The sequence below is a fragment of the Melanerpes formicivorus genome, unplaced genomic scaffold (genome assembly GCF_026170545.1).
Source record: "Melanerpes formicivorus ecotype bairdi unplaced genomic scaffold, bMelFor1.0.p_v2 SCAF_105, whole genome shotgun sequence".
Taxonomy (NCBI): domain Eukaryota; kingdom Metazoa; phylum Chordata; class Aves; order Piciformes; family Picidae; genus Melanerpes; species Melanerpes formicivorus.
In genome coordinates this window covers 69241-92353 of record NW_027142457.1, presented here as the reverse complement: position 1 = coordinate 92353, position 23113 = coordinate 69241, and the positions used below count along the sequence as shown (strand labels likewise).

Genomic DNA, 23113 nt, shown 5'->3' with positions numbered 1-23113 from the left:
GCTACATAATGTTGGGGAAATTAACTAATCCAGGCAGAGGAAGAGTGTAACATAAAGATGCTTGGCTGCTCCTGTAACTCATAAAGTTATTTTGATATCTGGATATCCTTGGTACACCTTGGGCAGCAGAAGGCAGACCTGTGCCTTCTGTTATACACTTTCCTGTCATAGCATTGAGCAGTCAAAAAGCTTATTGTTAATTTGTTTATTCCAAAGCTTAGGAGGAAATGTAAAGCAAACCTGCCCACCATCCAGCCACTTCAGACAGTGTTATCAATTAAACACATCACCTTAATGTTGTCACCTTCTTCTCTGTGTAATCTTTACAGGTTGGACTCGATGATCCTCGAGGTCTCTTTCAACCTTAGTGATACTGTGATATTGTGATACTGTGATACTGAGGTCTCTTCCAACTTTTGTGATACTGTGATATTGTGATACTGTGATACTGAGGTCTCTTCCAACCTTTGTGATACTGTGATCTTGTTTACTTGGTGCACTTCATCTCCACCAGAAGGCTTAGAAATTGGCTCCATTCATCCAAGTGCTAATCACTGCATTGAGCAGTTCTCTCTTCAGACTTAACTATAACATATTAGATTTTAACTCCTTCCAGCTGTCACCTCCAACAAATAGCCCTGGAACCCTGTGTTCTGGGGGTTTAATGCTGTATAATCTGCCTATGTGTGTCCATCTAAACCATTGGAGCCTCCAAGACCCATGACAGCTGAGCTGTTTTCTGGCCATTAAGAGTTTGGATGGATCAATATTTAATTCAAATTTGTCTCCAAGTTATATGGTAATCATCTATTTTATGCCCAGCATTTACAATACAGATGGTTAATCCAATGCAGCCTGTGCTCATTCTCATCAATACAGGTTTCAGAGAATGGAGTCATTGCTCAAACTCACAGTTTATTGAAGGAATCTTAAATGGGATGGGCAGGCTTGGGACTTTATATAGATTCCCATAACACAAGTAAACATGTGGCAAACATATGTCTCAATTAGAAGACCTCAAAGCTTTTTCTGGCCCTCTTTTATTGTTTCTTTTTCCTTTTTTTGTTTGCTTTAAATTTTAATTATGTATGGTCTTTGTCTCCTTGGGAAGGAGAAAGCTTAAGGCAGCTGGATTGTACTCAAAACCACCTGGAAACTGTCCCTTCCAAATTAGCAACGATGGCATCCCCGGAGCAGCTTTACCTGAGGACAAATACACTCTGTGCCTTGCCCAGAATTCCCCTCCTGCAAGCTGCTGAAGGAATTACACGCTGGTGAAAATCAGATTGAAATGTTAAACTCAGAGAATCTGAAGCATCTGGATTCTCTCTCTGTGCTGGAACTTCAAAACAACAATAAAATCCATTCCTGATGAGAGAAATTTAGTAATAGTACTGAGTTGGCACCCCTGCTTTTGTATCAGCTAGCAAGAGCTACTTTGAGCTGGCTGGGAGAGATTTGTGCTTTTCAGTTTTCCTCAGTCTCAAAAGCGGACTTAGAGACACCATCTCTAATTTCAACTTCTGAACTGAGGTGCTCCAAGCACAGTGCATTGCTTTCTTACTTGATGCTTCATGGAAAAGAAATAATCCAGAGATTTTTCTGTAGTTTCAGAGCAGGCAGAAAGCTTGGGCTGCCTGTGCATACTTTGCCACATACTCATAAAGAGAATCTAGATGATAGTGTAGCCACACTGATGCATGTGGGGGAAACTGGCTTGTTCACTAGGGTGATGATAGAGGAGATTTTGTAGGGCTCTCAGATATTTGTAACATAGGCCACATTGCCTAAATCACAGCAAATTAAATCTGGGACCCCCTGGCTGAATTTCCCAAGACTATGCAACAATGTTATCTGAAGGTTGTGTCAAAAGCTTTAGCATACAGTCCTTTTGCTTCTTCCTTCTCCCCAAGCTCTGTTGCTTCAATGGTTTGACAAGATTTACTCTTGACAAGTTCATGTCAGCCATCATCTATTATTGCGTGGAATTGAAACACACAACTCAGCCTCTGATAGATCTTTGACTTCAATTCATCTTTAACCTGGCAGAAAGTGACAAAGGGTTACACATTTTGAGAACAGATTTTTATTTCTCTAATCCAAGAAAAAAATGGGGAAAAAAACCCACCCCATGAATATTACATTCCTATTCATAAGCAGGAAAAATTATATGAAGTCTTGGTGGTAGCCTGGAGAAGAGGAGGCTCAGGGGAGACCTTATTGCTTTCTACAACTACCTGAAGGGAGGTTGTAGCCAATAGGGGGTTGGTCTCTTCTCCCAGGCAACCAGCAACAGAACAAGAGGACACAGTCTCAAGCTGCACCAGGGGAAGTTTAGTCTGGAGGTGAGGAGAAAGTTCTTCCCAGAGGGAGTTGTTAGCCATTGGAATGTGCTGCCCAGGGAGGTGGTGGAGTCACCATCCCTGGAGGTGTTCAAGAGGGGATTGGACGTGGCACTTGGTGCCATGGTTTAGTCATGAGGTCTGTGGCGACAGGTTGGACTGGATGATCTTTGAAGTCTCTTCCAACCTTGGTGATTCTGTGATAAAGTATTGTTGGCTAAAGTGATGCAGCTGAAGAACTGATTGTATATAGAAGCAATTGGGTAAATCCAGGCCCTGACTGCTATCAGAGAATCACTGTAAAAAACCTTTCTATTTGAAAAAGTCTTTTGATCATTCAAGTGGTGATCATCTCTGATCATGTAATTAATCTTCATACTTATGAAAGACAGCTACATTTGGATTTTCTTATGCTGCATTTGATTGTTTGTGTAGCAAAGGCTTAATTTCTGCTCAGAATGCTTAAAGAGTAGCAGAGGGGGAAAATGTACAAATATTTCTGATGGGAATCTGTTTACCAGTACTTAAAAGAACAGATGTTGTTCCCTTTGGAGTTCACTTCTCAGCATGCTGAGCTCTTCACTCCCACCTTAGCACAAAAGAGGAGGGAACCCAGGTGAGAAAGCACAGTCAAGCCCTTTGATGTAGATAAAAATACAGCCACCAGAGCACAAAGGCAGAGAGTAATAGAATACAGATTGCTTCACTCCTCTCACCTACCCTCCCTCTCCCCCCCAAAAAAGTGAATTCTTGAGATGTGTTAAGTTTCCCAAAGCATTAAATAAGAGGGAAGAACCCAGTGTCAAGTTAGTGATGCAGCTCTCATGATTTCTGACATAACCTTGCAAGAGTAGCTTTTGGGCTGCTAAAAAGGAGAGATTTAAGCAGCCTGCCAGAGTTCAGGAATTATGAGAGAAAGTTTGCTATCAGTGCTTAGAATCCACAGTAGTTGACAGCTGTATAAAGCATTGTTGTTTGATGGTAGGGCTTTAAGAGTCCTTTTATGCTAGTCTTTTATTTTTCAAATAACTACAAAGAGGCTGGTGAAGAGAGGAGATGATGAGAGATCTTTCATGATTGTCCCAAGAAACAGGAGGTGTAATTTTCCTGACGATATTGAACAGAGATTTTTCTTTAAGTAGTACATATAGATTTGGATGCTGTTGGGATGGGGCTGGCACGCTGTCAGGAAACCATCTGGCTATAGCAGTTAGGCAAAATTTGTTGCATTTAACTCCAGCTGGCAGTCCTCTATAAGGGATGTAGGAACACGTCTCTGCTGCAAATCAGAGGTGGAGGAGTCACTGGGAGGCATCTCGTACAGGTGCTGAGTGTTCTTGGCAGCACAGGCATTTCCCTTGTACAGCAACAAATTAGCCATTAAGAGCTGAGCTAGAGATGCTGGGACTCTTTACAGGCAATGGAGAAAAGGAGGGATTTTTAGGTAATGTCAATTTAGGAAGTAGACCTGCACTCAATCAATTTCAGCTGCCTAGTCTAGAGCAGGGTAAGTCAGCCATCTAAGCTGCCTGATTCCCTCCTGCTAATTACTTTGAATACTGAGACAACTTGTTCAAAGACAGGTTTGCTGATATGAATTCACTTAATGAGCCTTTTTTCTTCTATCTCTGCAGGAATGAGGTGAAGGTTGGCAGCAGCATCCTCCCTCCTCTGTCCCCAGCAGATAACTGGCACGAAATTAAGACAGCAATCTCAACTTTGAATTATTGCCACTTAATTTCCATTGCAGTTTAACTACAGACTTGCATCCTCTTGGTTTGTTTTTTTTCCTGCAAGTTGCAGCAATGTTTGGTTTGTTGGTTTGGATTTTTCCCTTCCCAACATGTTACTCTGTAGTTTGTCAGAAAGCTTCACTTTGCCCTGCAGGGCATTAGTGATGTATCTTGATGTCTGTGGCTCACTTCCTGCATTCTCAAGTCCATGTGTCAAAACTCTGTCATTTAATTATTCTTTTTTTTTCAGAATTCTGATTTCTACAGGACATATAAAATTCCATCAAAGTGAAACCAGCTTGGTTTAGTGTTTCCAAATGTAATCACCCGAACCAGAAATGCATTTAAAACCAGCCAACCTTCTAAGTCTTGCTTATGAAGAAGATGGAAAGCAAGCACTGTATTACAAAATATGAGTCTAGATGTATTTATTTGAAGACTGGTTGTTACCATTCAGTGGAACAAGGAACAACTACTTGAGCTACAACCCTTTCCTTCTTGAGTCACTTTTAAATGGGTTTAGCATATGAAATGGCATCAGAGGTGTTTGGCTCCATGAACTGAAGCACTGCCAGGAGTGCTGTATGGCTCTTCCCAGTAAGCCAGTTGGTTACCTCTGAAAGGTGCAATCTTTAGCTTTCAGGCTGTCTCATTGCCTCAGTCCTCCCCTAATGACATTACCTCATCCCTCTGCATTCATGAATCATTCATTTCCAACTGGCAGTAGAAACTGCCGCTTCTGAGTCTTCTTGTGTAAGTTTGCATTTGCTTTGCATCCCTCCTGGGACATAAGAGTGAAGTGGGGAATGTTTCCTTTGGGGACCTTCTTGCAGCTCCAGGTTTATTATGGTGCTGCTACAAAATGCCACGCAACGTTGTGAAAGGAGAGCAGGCATCACAGACATGTGTAATGCCTGTTACACTTTGCAAACTCTCAAAAGAGATTCAAAATACACTTTGAATCCCATACATTAGGTATACAACACGTTTTCATACCATCAGGTTATTACTCCTGCACTTTTCCTCTGTCCCACATACTTTCTGCACTGTTTCACTGTGCTATCTCATCATTAGCTTGACTGAATCCTTGGGGTATTTCCTTGTGTGTTTATGCATCAAGTGCTGAAGCCAAAAGCAGTGGCTGCTACTCAAAACATTGTCTATTTCCATTGTTATGTTTCAGTGAGAAAGAGCAGGACAGGATTGGCCTCTCATGTGTTTCTGTAGGAATTCATCTGGAACAGAATATGAAAGAATTGTGGTTAGATAGATTTGATTTAAATGCATAACTGGTTTTTGAAAGGAAGGTTGTGATTAAGCCTTGTTTTAGCAGGAGCAGGACAGGACATCCAGGTGCATTTTGGAAGACCCCTTCAAGGAATGTTACCACCTTAAAAACAGTGAAAAATCTTATTTCAGGAAGGAAAGCATCATTTATTTATTTGTTTCAAGCTCTGGCTGGTCTGCTAGCTAATTAGGCTTTAGTTTTCAGTACCATCATTTCCTTCCCCCCACTCTTTCTTTCTACTTAATCCTATGTTTTTATCAGGACTTCATAGAAATGTGGGGTCATGCTGTTTCATCCTTTCATGTATCATCCTCAGAAGAGCCTGTTACTTTATTGCAGCACACTAAAATGGGTCTCATTAACCTGTTTTATGTAATGGTTGACATTCAGAAGCAGAATCACTTCTGAATTTTGAAACCCTGCCAAAATACTCCAGCTTGGATGTATGAAGTTGGGTTTCACAATTTGTAGCTGAAATTTCCAGATCAAAGCAACCTCATTTATAGTGAGCTCAGAGCCTTTAGATATCAAGGTAATAAAATTCTCCTCTTGCCCTTATAGTAAGTAGGTAGTTTGTATGTTCTGATAAAGTCAGAGCCATAATGGTTTTGAATTATTTATGCGGGAACTTCTTACCTAATCTTATTTTCTTTAAATGCCACAAAACTGTGTGGGTGTCAAACTTTGGATAAAGGATTGAACTCACCATTGAGAAATCTCTGTTGGAGTTTTGATGTTGCTAATCAATAGTAGGCACAGGAGGACAGTTTACTAACTTATGCATTGTTTTACATTCTTCTGCACTGAATTTCACATCTATCTGAATCCTGCTAATGTAACCAGTCTGCTAACAGAACACTTTTCTCTACAATCTCCCCAGATTGTAATTGTTAACCCCTGAAACCAACTCCTGAAAAATATTTTCTGCTGTCCCACAACTCCTTGTCACAGGGGGTTTCATCTGACTGTCCCTGTTGCCTACCTTGTTCTGCTCTTTTTCACTTGCATAGGATTTCATTGGACAAAAGTCAAGACAGTCTGGTCAAGTCCCTGGTGACTGAAAAAAGCCAACACACTGAACCCATATTTGGGAAGGAGAGAAAGGGGAACCCTGGGAACTACCAACCTGACAGGCTTCACCTCTGTGTGTGGGGGAGATCATGGAACAGGTCAGAGAATTATAGAATCAATAAGGTTGGAAAAGACTCCAAAGATCATCAAGTCCAACCTCTCACACAACACCTCATGACTCCTAAACCATGGCACCAAAAGCCACGTCCAATCCCCTCTTGAACACCTCCAGGGATGGTGACTCCACCACCTCCCTGGGCAGCACATTCCAACAGCTAACAACTCTCTCTGTGAAGAACTTTTTCCTCATCTTGAGCCTAATCTTCCCCTGGTGCAGCTTGAGACTGTGTCCTCTTGTTCTGGTGCTGGTTGCCTGGGAGAAGAGACCAAGCCGCTCCTGCCTACAACCTCCCTTCAGGTAGTTGTAGGCAGCAATAAGGTCTCCCCTGAGCCTCCTCTTCTCCAGGCTAAACAATCCCAGCTCCCTTAGGCTCTCCTCATAGAGCTTGTGCTCGAGGTCCTCCTAGAAGCTATGGCTCAAAAGTATTAGAATAAGACACTATTCTGCAAATTCCTGGCAGAATTTTCTACCTGTGAAATTATTACTGCCTGCTGTCCAAAAGATTGACTACTGTTGATGAGGTGCCTCCAGAGTCTTTGGATGAGACACTAAATATTTTCATTATTCTCCTTTTGATATCCAGCATAATAAGAGTCATGTAGGTACCATGTAATAATTAGGAGTTTTTTCCCCTGCTGAACAGAGTGCAGGAGTAGTCATAAAAGAAATCCACAGGGAAACAGTTTAGTAGCTATCAGCAGTTCTTTGATCAAAAATATCTGCTTCTCATTATGCAGAGATAAATTAAGAAAGCAAGCAGAGTCACCAGAAACGATTCAGAGCCAACATTAATCAAAAGCAATCTTAAGTTTCCTCTGAATTTTATCCAGCTGTGCTCAGTTTCAAGGCAGAGAAAAAGAGCAAAATAATAATAATATGTTACTGAGCAACCAGCTCACAACATTGTTCTGATGGGGATGAGTGAAATGTTCACTTGAAGTTTAGCTAGCAAGCTTTTGGATGATCTTTTTTTCAACAGAGAGGAAAGAAATGCTCTGAAGTCTAACTAGTAAGTGTTTGGACTACAGAGTCTAGAGGTAGAACAGGTATTTCAGTTGGGAAGTACCTACAACCAGCAATGGACTGACTTCTTCCCCCATCCCTGGAGGCTTTTAAGGCCAGGCTGGATGCGGCTCTAAGCAACCTGATCTAGTGTGAGGTGTCCCTGCCCATGGCAGGGGGTTGGAACTAGACGATCCTTGAGGTCCCTTCCAACCATAACAATCCTATGACTCTATATGTCTTAGAAACTGACACAGTTAGGGCATCCACCACCTCTCAAGGAGGCTTATTCCAGTGTTCAATCACCCTGCACCATCTCAGTACACAAATGTTTGTCCATGTGCAGTCTGAATCCCTCCTGGTATAGCTTTGATCTGTTTCCGTATGGCCTAGCACTGAAAACCAGGGAGATAAGCATCTCTCTCTCAATGTCCCCTTCTCAGGACACTATAGAGAGCAATGAGGCTGTCCCTCAGCCTCCTGTTCTCCAAACGAGAGTAACCCAAGATAGTCCTTAGCCAGTCCCCAAAGGACACAACTTCCAGCCCTTTCACCAGCTTGGTTGCCCTGCTCTGGATGCATTCAAGTGCCTGAACATCCTTCTTCAATGATCAGGCCAAGTACTGCCCACGGAACTCAAGGTGAGGCTGCACCAGCACTGAACACAGTGGAATAATCATCTCTTTTGACTGGCCAAAAGAGGGGAAGCAAAGGAAACCTACTGCTCTGTGTGTATCTTTTGCACTATCATATGTTTTTCACAATTATCTATTCCATCTATTCCTCAGCATTTGGGAGCCAATATCATCTTTTACACATTGTCTGCTACATTCAGATCTGGTTTATTTTGTCAGTCACTTGCAATAAAATGCCTAAGATGAGCTGTGGGTAAGTGCTCTTCTGACAGGGAAAAGAATGGCACTGGGTTGTTATTGGAATCTGACCAAAGCTGCTGTATAATTTAGGATTTCTGAAGGGAGGGCAGTCATTTTCACATCTCTGCAATCTCTACTATGCTTAGTTCTTCTATAAAGCCACTTTGCTACTAGTGATCATTCCTGTCCTTATGCCTGAGTGTTGGTATCCCTGTGGTCTTACCTGCTTTTTGGCCGCATTGAAAACAGCTTCTTGGGATGCTGCTGATTTTAAACGGGGGAATGCTTACTGGGAAAAGGCAATGGCTCTCCTTTGGTTCCTCTGAACCTCCCCATTAGCTGCTGACAGTCTTTATTGAATCAGCATGTGGCTTAAATCCAGAAATGAATTATAATGCAAGATCAGAGTTATGGTCTCAGAGAAAAAACAATGTTAGTGCCTTGACAGCTGTGATCAAAGCTGTTTCTAGATCTCTCAGAGGTAGAAATCCCTAGGTGGCAATCAAAGGTTTCATGGGTTGGAATTACAGACAGAATTCATAATGGGCTTCAGCCAAAGTGAAAAAAAATAATCATCCAAAAGACAAAAAGTCAAAGCTAGTACTAAGCAGAATGCTCTCTTGGTTAAGAACCAAGGCTCTGCAGGCTAATTTAAAACATCTTCTCCCCCTAAAAGCAGAATCACCTACAGCAGACTGCACGGGAACACATCCAGGCAGGTTTTGAAAGTGTCCAGAGAAGGAGACTCCACAACCTGCCTGGGCAGCAGCATATTTAATATCTGTCATGCAGGATATTCATTTAGGAATGTGTACGTCTCTGGTCTTGTACTTTCCTCCATTACAGGAGTTTGTAGCAGGTGGGGAGATCAAGCACACCAATTCTTGTTTATTTAACGGCCAAAGCAAATGTAGCACAGGGCCAGTGCTGGTTTAGAGAGGGTAATGCTCTAGGGTAGCCTAAAATGGCTGAATAACTTTTCTGGCAAAAAAAAATAAATAAATATTGAATTCTTTCTGCTGTGTAGCAGAAATGTGATTCTTAGTGCCTAAAATGTGATTCTTAGTGCTTAAAATGTGATTCTTAGTGCCTAAAATGTGATTCTTAGTGCCTAAAATGTGATTCTTAGTGCCTAAAATGTGCAGCAATGTCTGCTGAATCACTGCAGTTTAGGATGTCCCACGCTGACAGCTGTGACTCCATTTGTGCACAAGAACAGCTCCCTGATCCTGCAAAGCAATGCACATACTGAGAGTCTTGTTTTATTTATGTGTAAATTTTGGTAGGTTTATTACTGGGGCCTGGCTGGCTGCAGGATATTAATTGTGCAGCACTCGAGTTTGCTTGGCCTGACACAGAGTGTTTATGCCTGTGGAGGAGCACATACAGTTCCTACCAGGATCTGTCTAGGGGTATGATGACAGTGCTTTAAAGGTCAGAACACTGGGACTCCTCAGGGAGATTGTACTTGGACAGTTTTAAGATACCTGACATGTTGGCAGGTATCTTTGATCTGCTCTGGCAGGGCTGGAACAGATCCAGCAGATGGAATAAGTTGATGGATGATGTTCTTCCCATTTCTCCCTCCCCACAGCGATGCTCCTTCTCTGAGGTGTACTGCTGCACAGACTTGGTGCACATCAAGCTGCACTGGGCTAGGAAAGGATGAGAGAGTTGGTGCTGGTTGAGCTGTTTCATGGCCACTCTGCTCTGTTGAACGTCTACATGGGACATAGGAGGGCATAAGGTAAGGGAGAGACCTAACTCATTCATTGCTCCTTAAAATATTCCTCTACCTTGTCTAAAAGTTTTTAAATTATGTGATATTTGCCTCCCAGCCCTTTCACCAGCTCTGCTGTCATCTGGACACACTTGAGTATGTCCACATCCTTCTTCACTGCTAGAGAACTCCTAGTGATAGTGCTCCTTCCCCAGTAGGAATGGATTTACTGAAGAGCTTGCAAAAGCTGTTTAAACATAGCAGTGTTCCTTAAAGACAAATGGTAAATAAACCAGACACTGTTAGGATTGAGGAGACTAGCAGTACATTGCTCTGCTGCTGCAGATTCATTTGTCAAGTCAAGGCAAGTCAAGGCTCAGATGGAAAAGTGATTTATTTATCACAGTTTGATCATAAACCATAGCATCAGAGCAAGAGATCATCCATCAGCTCATAGGTGATAACTGTAAATGCAAAATTGTACAGTGCCCCATAATCCTTTTTTATTGGATGACAAATTAGGTAGAAATACTTTGACATAATCTAAGAGCAGAAAAATAGGCAGCTATCATGAGACAACTAATCCAAGGAAACTTGTGAAGTAGAAGTGTTCATGCATCTTTACCCAGAGTGGCTTAGCCTTCTGTCTGTTAGAGTGGGTGATGCTTCAGACTTCTCAGAATAACTGTATTAAAATGGATGAATTTCTAAAATGCTCTACTTTGGGGATTCCTAACTATCTAAGAGCAACAGAAATTAGGTTGACCTTGTTATTTGGACACATTCCTTTCAGCTGGACAATGCAGAATGCATCATCTCAGGCCCTGATGAACAACGTCACAACAATAACGGGAAAGTTCGTGGCTTTTCAGTCAAGCAGTTTTTGATGTTGATAGAGCTGAAGAGTTTGGCCTTCAGTCTCTAGGCCAGGCTTATCACTGTGAAATAACACATAATTAAATGTAAGTTTTAGGAAAAAGCTTTTTTTTCCTTGACTGACATTTGTAAAAAAACCCTATTTATCATATGAATGAAACCACAGTATAGACCAGATGATTCTCAGAGCCAAATGGTAGTTCTCAGGAAAATAAATCAGCATATGAAGGGGTTGGTTAAGCCCTTCCCTAAGTGACTCTGTGCTGTAGAGAGAAAGTGATTTCTCCTACCATTTATCTGAACACTAGGCACATTGAACATTTGAAACATTTCTTCAGTGAGATTTGATGTTTACCTTAACTTTTCAATCTGGAATCTCAGCTGAGCATTGAGAATCAGACCCTCATCCAGGAAGAACACATGGTTTTCCCTTCTTATTACCTTTCCCTTCTTATTATCTTCCCCCTCTTATTACCTTTCCCTTCTTTTTACATTCTTATTACTTTCTCCTTCTTTAGAATAGTATCTCAAAACCAATTCTTGTGCAAAGTAGAATTTATAAAGAGTACAACTGTGCAGCTACTTTGCTGCATGAAAGAATGAACATGCAGCACTACAGGCTGGGGTCAGAGTGGCTGGAGAGTGACCAGGCAGAAAGGGACCTGGGGGTACTGATTGATAGTAGTCTGAACAGGAGCCTGCAGTGTGCCCAGGTGGCCAAGAAGGCCAATGGCATCCTGGTCTGTATCAAGAACAGTGTGGCCAGCAGGAGCAGGAAAGTCATTCTGCCTTGTACTCAGCGCTGGTTAGGCCACACCTGGAGTCCTGTGTCCAGTTCTGGACCACTCAGTTTAGGAAAGATGTTGAGTGGCTGCAAAGTGTCCAGAGAAGGGCAACAAAGCTGAAGAAGGGTTTGGAACACAGCCCTATGAGGAGAGGCTGAGGGAGCTGGGGTTGCTTAGCCTGGAGAAGAGGAGGCTCAGGGGAGACCTTCTTGCTCTCTACAACTACCTGAAGGGAGGTTGTAGCCAGGTGGGGGTTGGTCTCTTCTCCCAGGCAACCAGCACCAGAACTAGAAGACACAGTCTCAAGCTGTGCCAGGGGAGGTTTAGGTTGGATGTTAGGAAGAAGTTCTTCATCGACAGAGTGATTGGCCATTGGAATGTGCTGCCCAGGGAGGTGGTGGAGTCACCATCCCTGGAGGTGTTTAGGAAGAGACTTGATGGGGTGCTTGGTGCCATGGTTTTGTTAATTAGATAGTGTTGGATGATAGGTTGGACTCGATGACCTCAAAGGTCTTTCCAACCCGGTCTATTCTATTCTATTCTATTCTATTCTATTCTATTCTATTCTAACATGAGATAGACCTTTGCCTGTTTAGTAACTTCCTATTAACAAAAAATAAACAACAAACAAAAGCACACACAAAACCCCAACCAAAGCAAAATAAAAAACCCCACACTGAACAAAGCAACCAAGAGATGTTTAAAAAAATAATTTGATTTAGGATGTTTGGGGGGAATAGGTTCATTTTTAGCTAAATACATGGGGTTTGCAACTTTACATCAGCAGAACTCAGTGCATGTTTCCATGGCATTTTGCATCCAAAAATAGCCACTTTCTTTCATTTTCTAAGCCAACTGGAAGATATGTAGCAGTAGTTATCAGCACTCTGGTTTAAGTGATCAAAACCTTGTTGCATTTTTATGAGGGAGAGATTGGAGAAGAAAAACAAAAAAGGGGGAAAAAATAAAAGAGCTGATCTTCAGAAAACGTCAGCTAGCAGCTGCATGAGATTAGGAAGTTCCTCCACTTCTGCAGAGTTTATTTCGCTGCTTCTTGTTACAGTTTCTCTTTCCCAAGGTTTGGCACCACTTGTTGGCTTGAACAGGACACAAGACTGATGAACTAACGTTGTGACTATGTGAGATGATTCCTTCAGTTTTGAGCTGACACATAAAATCACAGAATTGTTAGGGTTGGAAGGGACCACAAGGATCATCTAGTTCTAACCCCGCTGCCATGGGCAGGGACACCTCATACTAGATCAGGTTGCTCAGAGCCACATCCAGCCTGGACTTCAAAACCTCCAGGGCTGAGGCTTCTACCTTCTCCTACATCTAGGAGGATGTTTTGTGCAGAGTAAGTAAAACTTTAACCTGTAGCTTCCAAATCACCCAGATTTCCTGCATTCAGATGAAGCATGCCTCGCTCAACCGAAGGTCTGATTTGCTGATGATGTGGTATTTGGAGTCTGAGAAGCGCGATGTTCCAATTTTTATATGAGATAGTTTAATGTTTATGGTCTCTAGGACAAAAAAATACAGAAAAATATAATATACCTTGAATGCTGTATTATCTGCTGGAATTATCTGAACTTTCTAAATTTTAACTGAAAAAAAACCATGAAGGTCTCTAAAGCCTTTAATCATAAATTCACTTATGTTCGAATTAATTTGGTTTAAGGTGAGAGGTGACTACCAGCAATGTTTTATTTCATGTCACCCTACTGTTGTGAGCTTTTATGGCAGATTAAGGTGACAAGACTTTCCATTTTTATCAATGGGTTTCTAAAGTACTTGCTCCTTTGATAGTTTATTAGGGCATCAAAATGTTAATTAAAAGTTCTGCCTTGAAAGCTTTTCCTTGAGCAACCCTCCCCATCCCCATTTTCATTTCAGTTCAAACATGACCCAAAAAGGGACAGCAATTTTTCTGCCATTTTAAACTATTATAGGCCAAGAAAATTGCTGAAGCTAGAAAAGCATAAATAAGACACCCTCCATCTCAAAAAGACTTGGAAAAAACCCAAACTAGACATTCAATAAGTAACAATCCAGTAGAGCATCACTCCAACTATGGGTCTCAGCAGTTTTCTGACTTTCTAGTCCATACACAACCATTAGAGTATAGTAAAGTGGGTTTTTGAGACCATTTTCTGCAACCTGTCAAAGGCAGGAGATAATCCTAATCCATAACCAATATTTATATGGCCTGTATCAGGCACAATGTGGCCAGCAGGAGCAGGGAGGTCATTCTGCCCTGTACTCAGCACTGGTTAGCCCATACCTTGAGTCCTGCATCCACTTCTGGGCCCCTCAGTTTAGGAAAGATGTTGAGTTGCTGAAACGTGTCCAGAAAAGGGCAAGGAAGTTGGCGAGGGGTTTGGAACACAAGCCCTATGAGGAGTGGCTGAGGGAGCTGGGGTTGCTTAGCCTGGAAAGGAAAAGGCTCAGGGGAGACCTTATTGTTCTCTACAACTACCTGAAGGGAAGTTGTAGCCAGGTGGGGGCTGGTCTCTTCTCCCAGGCAACCAGCACCAGAACAAGAGGACACAGTCTCAAACTGCACCAGGGGAGGTTTAGACTGGATGTTAGGAGGAAGTTCTTCATAAAAAGAGTGATTGGCCATTGGAATGTGCTGCCCAGGGAGGTGATGGAGTCACCATCACTGGAGTTGTTTAGGCAAAGATTGGATGGGGTGCTTGGTGCCGTGATTTAGTTGATTAGATGGTGCTGGATGACAGGTTGGACTCGATGATCTCAACTGTCTCTTCCAACCTGGTGTGGTCTATTCTATTCTATTCTATTCTATTCTATTCTATTCTATTCTATTCTATTCTATTCCTAACAAGGACATTTTCTTTGGTGACTGTGTGGCTACTCTTCTGCACTTGTTCATATGCTTGGAAGGGATTTGTAACCCACGAGAAAAACAGAATAAGCTTTTCAGTCTCTTTGGAAAGGACCAAACTACTTCTCCTGCAAAAGAGAATAAAGGAACTCTGTTTTCCCTTCAGGCTGCACATCCAGCATTCCCCTCAAGAATATTTATTGCTAATCTAGCCCCCAAATCCAAAGCTATCTGATTAGCTGACACTTCCCATTTGAGAATGTATTGCAAAATATATCAATATCATAAACAAATCTGTTTAAAATAGCTAATGAAAATGGCTTGTTATGATTAAATATTCATGTTTTACATCCATTGCCTGTAATGCAAAAATGTGTAAGATAATTCTTGTGCTTGCTCTTGGGATTTACAAGCTCATCAAGTACACATTCTTTCGGTCTATAATGTGTGGGGTTTTGCAATATGTATGGCAGTTGCTTCACAAACACATTATTGAGATCTAACTCAGCTAGGAAGCTCTTGTTTGTTTGTTTCTGAAATAAATATGCACAGGGGGAAAGGAAAGGAAAAAAAAAAGGAGGAGGAGGCAGCTTGCTCCATGTGGCTCACTCAGAGAATTGTCACTGCTGTGTCACAGCCAGGCCACATCTCCTGCAGAGATGTCATTGCTGAAAAAAAACAAACAAACAAAAAACTCTTCTCTGATGCTTGGATGCCCTGTGTCACCCTTCTGCAAACAGGCAAAGCAAGTACAAAGAGAGAGTTGTTTAAAACTCATTGAACCCTTTGTGTACTACAAGCATGTTCTAATTTAGCTTCACGGAATATATTGCTTTGTGGGGATGCTCATAAAGGTTTTTTCTTCGCTAGCTGTCACGCTTACTCAGGCAACAGTATTTTGCCTTGAGCAAAACAAATATAAGCAAAACTCTTAACAAGTAAACAAATTTGCCTTGTTTATAATCTCAAACCAAGCGTAACCAGCATAAAATAGGACAAGGGGTGGTGAAGCTAACCAACAGACACAGTTCTGTGCTACATCTATGGGCACCTTGAATCCTGTGTCCAGTTCTGGGCCCTTCAGTTTAGGAAAGATGTTGACTTGCTGGAATGTGTCCAGGGAAGGGCAACAAAGCTGGGGAGGGGTTCAGAGCACAAGCCCTATGAGGAGAGGCTGAGGGAGCTGGGGTTGTTTATCCTGGAGAAGAGGAGGCTCAGGGGAGACCTTATTGTTCTCTACAACTACCTGAAGGGAAGTTGTAGACAGGAGGGGCTTGGTCTCTTCTCCCAGGCAACCAGCACCAGAACAAGAGGACACAGTCTCAGGCTGTGCCAGAGGAGGTTTAGGCTGGAGGTTAGGAAGAAATTCTTCATAGAGAGAGAGAGACTGGCCATTGGAATGTGCTGCCCAGGGAGGTGGTGGAGTCACCACCACTGGAGGTGTTTAGGAAGAGACTGGATGGGGTGCTTGGTGCCATGGTTTAGTTGATGAGATGGTGTTGGATGATGGGTTGGACTTGATGATCTTGAAGGTCTCTTCCAACCTGATCTGATCTATTCTATTCTATTCTATTCTATTCTATTCTATTCTATTCTATTCTATTCTATTCTATTCTATTCTGCAGTTGGAGTGTTTGGCATCATACAGGTGTACCGCAGTGCCACCTGTGTGTCTTTTTTCCTTGGGAATTCTGATATGTTCCAGGTTTACTCTTTCTGTGTTTACTGCTTAATCTAGGTCATGGTTTTCTTCCTCTCCAATGTTACCAGTGTTGGTGAATTGCTCCTAGATTTTTCTGGGTGCCCCATTGGTGCACACCTTTATACTGACACTCATCCATTCCCTGAAGATGCTTTGCAAGCATTTTACGAATTAGAATTAGAATTAGAATTAGAATTAGAATTAGAATTAGAATTAGAATTAGAATTAGAATTAGAATTAGAATTAACCAGGTTGAAAAAGACCTTAGAGATCATCGAGTCCAACCTATCATCCAACACTGTCTAATCCATGGCACCATGCACCCCTAACAGGGGTTGGAAGGGACATCTGGAGATCATCAAATCCAACCCCCCCTTCCAGAGCAGGTTCACCTAGAGAAGGTAAAAAGGATGGCATCCAGGTGCGTTTTGAATGACTCCAGAGATGGAGACTCACTATCTCTATAGGCAGCTGTTCCAGTGCTCCACCACCTTCAGTGTAAAGAAGTTCCCCCTCATGGGAACTTTCTCCACAACTCAGAAATTATTGAACATCCTTTTCCCCACCCAGTTTATTTAAGTACTGCTTTCTCACTGTGACCTTTTCATCCATTACTTTACTGTTTTAATGTATGAGCTGTGTAATTAGCTGCTGACACTTGGCACTGTAATGGTAATACATAAACTGTGCATATAAGACACATTTTTGACTTGTCTTGAAGCCAACTACAGATGTAGGTGGAAGACAAATGGTATTTCATACCTCTGTGCTTTGCTTCTTCTGAAGCAAACTTTTACAGAGATTGTGTAAGAGTATTTTGGAGGGAAAAGGAGTAGGATTATATAATCATGCCTGAGATTTTTTCAGTGATCTTGGCATAAAAAGCAAAAAACTATTCTGATGACAGAGTTCTCAGGTGTGATCAACGTGAGCTGGATTAGAAGAGTGTACAGGACAGCCTTCTGTAAAGTAGATGGGGTGAAATACAGTGTCAGGAAACCTAAATTCATTCTGGATGAGTGTCCAGGACAAGCACCAAGCTTCTCTGCTAGGACCATGCAGGTTCTTTCTCACCACAGTTAGTAAGTTTCCATGGAGCACAGCAAAACACAGGGCTGTTATTTTGATTATCTTTAGCAGCACATTTGGAGGAACTCACCTAGCCTGTTTTATATTCTCCTGCAGTATGCAAAGGTACTTTTGGAGACTAGTCATGAGAACTGCAAAGAAAACTGCTCTGAAAATGACCAATGATAAAAAGTACAAACCTGTGCACTTTGTGAATCGTGAAACAGTACAAACTGACACTGCTACTGCTAGGATAAAAGCAAATACAGTGCTGAGAAGGGTCACAGATGGCATTTCAACTTCAGACAGGGAATTCTGAGAATAATTTTACCTGGTGAGATCTCCTTTAAGTGTATGGCATAGAGGGCTGTTCAGCCATGTTTTGAGACTGATTTATCTGAGCAAATGAAACAAACCTTTCATTTTGAATTTCATCACGAAACAAACCCACAGAGAATAACAGAAAGGAAATGAGAAAGATAAGGGAAAGATAATCAAGGGTGAGGTGTAGAGAAATATCTTAAACATCAGCACTGGCACACAAAGCAGTGATTATACACTGACTGGCAATGATTCCCCAACCATCAGAACAATCTGTTTCCTGAACTGCTCCCATTGCTACTCTGTGTGCACATTCTACTGATTCAGTTTGGTTTGTGCTGGGACAGAGATCATTTTCTTCACAGTAGCTGCTATGAGGCTATGGTTTGGATTTGTGCAGGAGTATTGAAATGTCAGGAATGTTTTAGCTGTTGCTGAGCAGTGCTTGCATGGAATGGAATGGAATGGAATGGAATGGAATGGAATGGAATGGAATGGAATGGAAGAACAGAATAATTAACCAGGTTGAAAGAGACCTTTGAGATCGTCAAGTCCAACCTATCATCCAACACCATCTAATCAACAAAACCATGGCACCAAGCACCCCATCCAGTCTCTTCCTAAACACCTCCAGTGATGGTGACTCCACCACTTCCCTGGGCAGCACATTCCAATGGCTCTCTTAGAGATGAGGCCTTTTCTGCTCCTCACATCACCCCACCAGAGAGCAAGCTGGGGGTGCACAAGAAGCTAGGAGGGGACACAGCTAGGACAGCTGATCCCAACTAACCATAAATCTATTCCAGACCTTATGACATCATGCTCAGCATATAAAGATGGCAGAAGGCGGGGGGTGTCATTAGAAGTAATGGCATTTTTCTGCCCAGGTAACCATACTGTGAGATGGAGTCCTGCTTTCCTGGAGCTGGCTGAGAACTTGCCTACTGATGGGAAGTGGTGAAGGAATTCCTTATGTTGCTGTGCATGCACAGCCTTTGCTTTACCTCTTCAACTGTCTTTAGCTCAACCCACACAAGCTTTCTCACTTCTGATCTTCTGATTCTCCCCCTCATGCCTAGGGAAAACTGAGCAAGTGGCTGTGTGAGGCAGAGCTGCCTACCAGGGTTAAGCTGTGACTGTGGGGAAAGGAAATGAATAAGTAAAAATAATAATTAATTCAAAATAATGAATTAATTTTTTTTTTCAGAATTAGGGGTCAAAAGCAGTTAAAAAGTCTGAGCAGAGAATACTCTCCTCTCTCAAAGAAACAACAATAATGAATTGATCTAAATCTTGATGAGTCCTGCATTATCACAGTATCACAGTATCACTTATGTTGGAAAGGACCTCGGGGATCATCGAGTCCAACCTATCAACACAGACCCCATGACTAGACCATGGCACCAAGTGCCACGTCCAATCTCCCCTTGAACGCCTCCAGGGTCGATGACTCAACCACCTCCCTGGGCAACCCATTCCAATGATGAATGACTCGCTCGGTGAAGAACTTCCTCCTCACCTCGAGCCTAAACCTCCCCTGGCGCAGCTTGAGACTGTGTCCCCTTGTTCTGGTGCTGGTTGCCTGGGAGAAGAGGCCAACCCCTTCCTGGCTACAACCACCTTTCAGGTAGTTGTAGAGGTCAATCAGGTCACCCCTGAGCCTCCTCTTCTCCAGGCTAAACAATCCCAGCTCCCTCAGCCTCTCCTCATAGGGCTTGTGTTCAAGGCCTCTCCCCATCCTTGTTGCCCTTCTCTGGACACGCTCAAGTGTTCCGATGTCCTTCTTAAACTGAGGAGCCCAGAACTGGACACAGTACTCAAGGTGCGGCCTAACCAGAGCAGAGTACAGGGGCACTATGACCTCCCTGCTCCTGCTGGCCACACTATTCCTAATGCAGGCCAGGATGCTATTGGCCCTCCTGGCCCCCTGGGCACACTGCTGGCTCATATTCAGGTGGCTGTCGATCAGCACACCCAGGTCCCTCTCTGTTTGGGAGCTCTCAGCCACTCCGACCCCAGCCTGTAGCTCTGCATGGGATTGCCGTAGCCAAAGTGCAGCACTCGGCACTTGGACTTGTTGAATGCCATCCCATTGGACTCTGCCCATCTGTCCAGTCGGTCAAGGTCCCTCTGCAGAGCCTTTCTACCCTCTAACTGACTAACATCTGCCCCTAACTTTGTGTCATCTGCAAACTTGCTGATGACTGACTCTACCCCTTCATCCAGATCATCAACAAATATGCTGAAGAGGACAGGGCCCAGCACTGATCCCTGGGGGACACCACTGGTGACTAGTTTTTGTTTGTTTAAACTTTAGAGTATTACAATGTTCAAGGTAATAGAAATAAAAATACATTTTAAAGATGGAAAGAGACAAATCATCTTAAAGGACACCAAAAAGCTTGCCTCATTTTCTGTTTATATTTTTGCTGCTTCACATTGCATACACTAAACCTCAGATCTGAAGGGTTTGTGGTAGAGTAATTACTTTTATTCATTTCATTTTCTTGTTCTTTTTAGGGCCATTCATCATCTTCACCAGCTGCAATAACTGCTTCTGGATGGATGGTTTGTTAACAGATACCAGCTTAGATTTAACCATCTCTGACCCCCATCCCTGGAGGTGTTCAAGAGGGGATTGGACGTGGAACTTGGTGCCATGGTTTAGTCATGAGGTCTGTGCTAACAGGTTGGACTTGATGATCCTAGAGGTCTCTTCCAACCTTGGTGTTGCTGTGATACTTGGTGCCATGGTTCAGTCATGAGGTCTGTGGTGACAGGTTGGACTTGATGATCTTAGAGGTCTCTTCCAACCTTGGTGATACTGTGATACTTGGTGCCATGGTTCAATCATGAGGTCTGTGGTGACGGGTTGGACTTGATGATCTTTGAGGTCTCTTCCAACCTTGGTGATTCGGTGATTCTGTGATTTTAACTCGCTGTTTTCTGACAGTAGTTCACTCTAAATAACCTGCATCTGAATTTGGAGCTCCTTTGCCTGCTTTTAAGGTAGCTACAGTATGCATATCACTGGCATCATTAGAATCTCAAGTGAAGTTTCTCAGCTTTAAAGCCGTACGATAGAAGCCACCATCTGCTTGTCCTTCAACTTGTTATGTATTGTGGTTTTAAATTTTCTTTGGCTGTATCATTAATCAACCAACTGGTGTGCAAAAAGCAGCTTTTATTTCCTTCAGGAGCAGATTGCAGATTTGAGGATACTTTGTGGTTGGTTTAGGGTGGGTTTTTTATGTCATTTTACCAGATGCTTCATCGCCGTGTCTGTGGTGCTTCTCCTCTGTGTCTGTGGTGCTTCTGTAGTTTGCTTTGGTAACTGAAGCCCCACTGTAAATTGGCTGAGAAGTGATGAATAAAAAAGGGAAAAGATTTTTGCATTGAAATGCACTTATCAGGGTGTGAGGCAGATACACAAGTTTTTATGACATAGGACAATTAATATCATAAATCAACGATTTATTCTCATTATGCCTCCTCACAAGGCATGGCAAGGAGGATACTGCCGTGGCTGATTTTAATCAGGCTATAAATCTCTATTTCTGTGATGGATTTAAATGTTATGGTGATTCTTGCAAGAATTGCCAGTGGAAATGCTTTTCTTCCAGGGATGTTATAAATGTTTTCAGGGCCACAAATGTACTTGTGGGAGTTTACACTGATAAAGATGTGAAAAAGGCAAGTTGTCACCAGGTTATAAATACCCAGTTGTCTCTAACTTAAAGGTCACAGAATCATAGAATCACAGAATCACCAAGGTTGGAAGAGACCTCAAAGATCATCCAGTCCAACCTGTCAGCACAGACCTCATGACTAAACCATGGCACCAAGTGCCACATCCAATCCCCTCCTGAACACCTCCAGGGATGGTGACTCCACCACCTCCCTGGGCAGCACATTCCAATGGCTAACAACTCTCTCTGTGAAGAACTTTCTCCTTACCTCAAGCCTAAACTTCCCCTGGTGCAGCTTGAGACTGTGTTCTCTTGTCCTGGTGCTGGTTGCCTGGGAGAAGAGACCAACCCCCACCTGGCTACAACCCCTCTTCAGGTAGTTGTAGACAGCAATAAGGTCTCCCCTGAGTGTCCTCTTCTCCAGGCTAAACAACCCCAGCTCCCTCTCCTCATAGGGCTTGTGTCCCAGCCTTGCTGCCCTTCTCTGGACACGTTCAAGAGTCTCAATGTCCTTCTTAAACTGAAGAGCCCAGAACTGGACACAGGACTCAATGTATGGCCTAACCAGTGCTGAGTACAGGGGCATAATGCCTTCCCTGGTCCTGCTGGCCACACTATTCTTGATGCATGCCAGGATGCCATTGGCCTTCTTGGCCACCTGGGCACACTGCTGGCTCATGTTCAGGTAGTTTCAATTTCCAGGATTTTCCTAGCTAAAGCATGGTTTCCCAAGAATCCCAGCTAGCTGGTAACAAGAGAGAGAGGGCAATGATAAATCCATTTGCATTTTACTCCCCACTTTTCCCTTTCCACAGACAGCATGAGATTTTGCACATATCTTAGGTATTGCATGGTGGACCACAACCTGCCAGTGAAAGCTGTGGGAATTGCAGGGGTTCAGTGCCTCAGAAGCTGGCTAAGTGGCAATTACATGTTATGGTAAATTGCTTGACAATTTCAGTTTAAATTAGAAAATAATTTCTGGAGTAGGGGTTACTTTCCAATAGAACATCTAATTAACAAGCAATTTAGTGCATTGAACACTATTTTTTCCTGTTAAACTTGTGACTTCCCAAGCCTACGATGTGGAACTAATCACAGAATTATTATATATATCCAGAATTATTTCTTTAGTAAATTCTTTTGCATTTAATTTCTCAGCTATATTTTTAGGAGCCAGCTAACTGGATTCTGTTGGTAGGATCGCTTGAAATTTCCATGCCATTCTGGAATAAGAGCTGGATTCATAATAAGATCTGATTACCTTTTTGTTATGTACATTCTGACTGCTTCCATTAATAATTGGAACTGCCACCATGTTGTCTGGGTGACTGAAGGGTTTATTTTAATAAGGGGATCACTGAGACTCAAGGAACTTGGATGTTCTATACAGCCTCTACCTCTCTGACTGAGCAAATGATCAATGACCCAGGCACTTCTTTCTTCCTCACTGCTAAACGATGATTCCTTCTTTTGTCTGCGACACGTCATTTAGGGGGAAAACCCTCAATAAGAGCAAATATTTTGGTTGTGTGCTCTCACATCTAGATTCTCAGAGTGCTCTTCTTCACTATTGGCGGTGAGCTCTCCAAAAGAGCAATAAAACACATCAGCTTTAAGTGACAGCTCATTACATCACAAAGTGCGAAGCACACAGTGCTTAAAGCCCCAG

General features: G+C 42.6%; 1 long non-coding RNA gene across 2 annotated transcripts in view; it reads left to right on the top strand.

The window, feature by feature from the left end:
* The window catches only part of LOC137455699 (uncharacterized), a 97253-nt gene that overhangs the window by 42269 nt on the left and 31871 nt on the right, over positions 1-23113 (top strand). For both annotated transcript variants that reach the window (XR_010990875.1, XR_010990874.1), the window contains exon 6: positions 10027-10179. This is a non-coding gene — a long non-coding RNA (uncharacterized lncRNA). The remainder of the gene's footprint in view (positions 1-10026; positions 10180-23113) is intronic.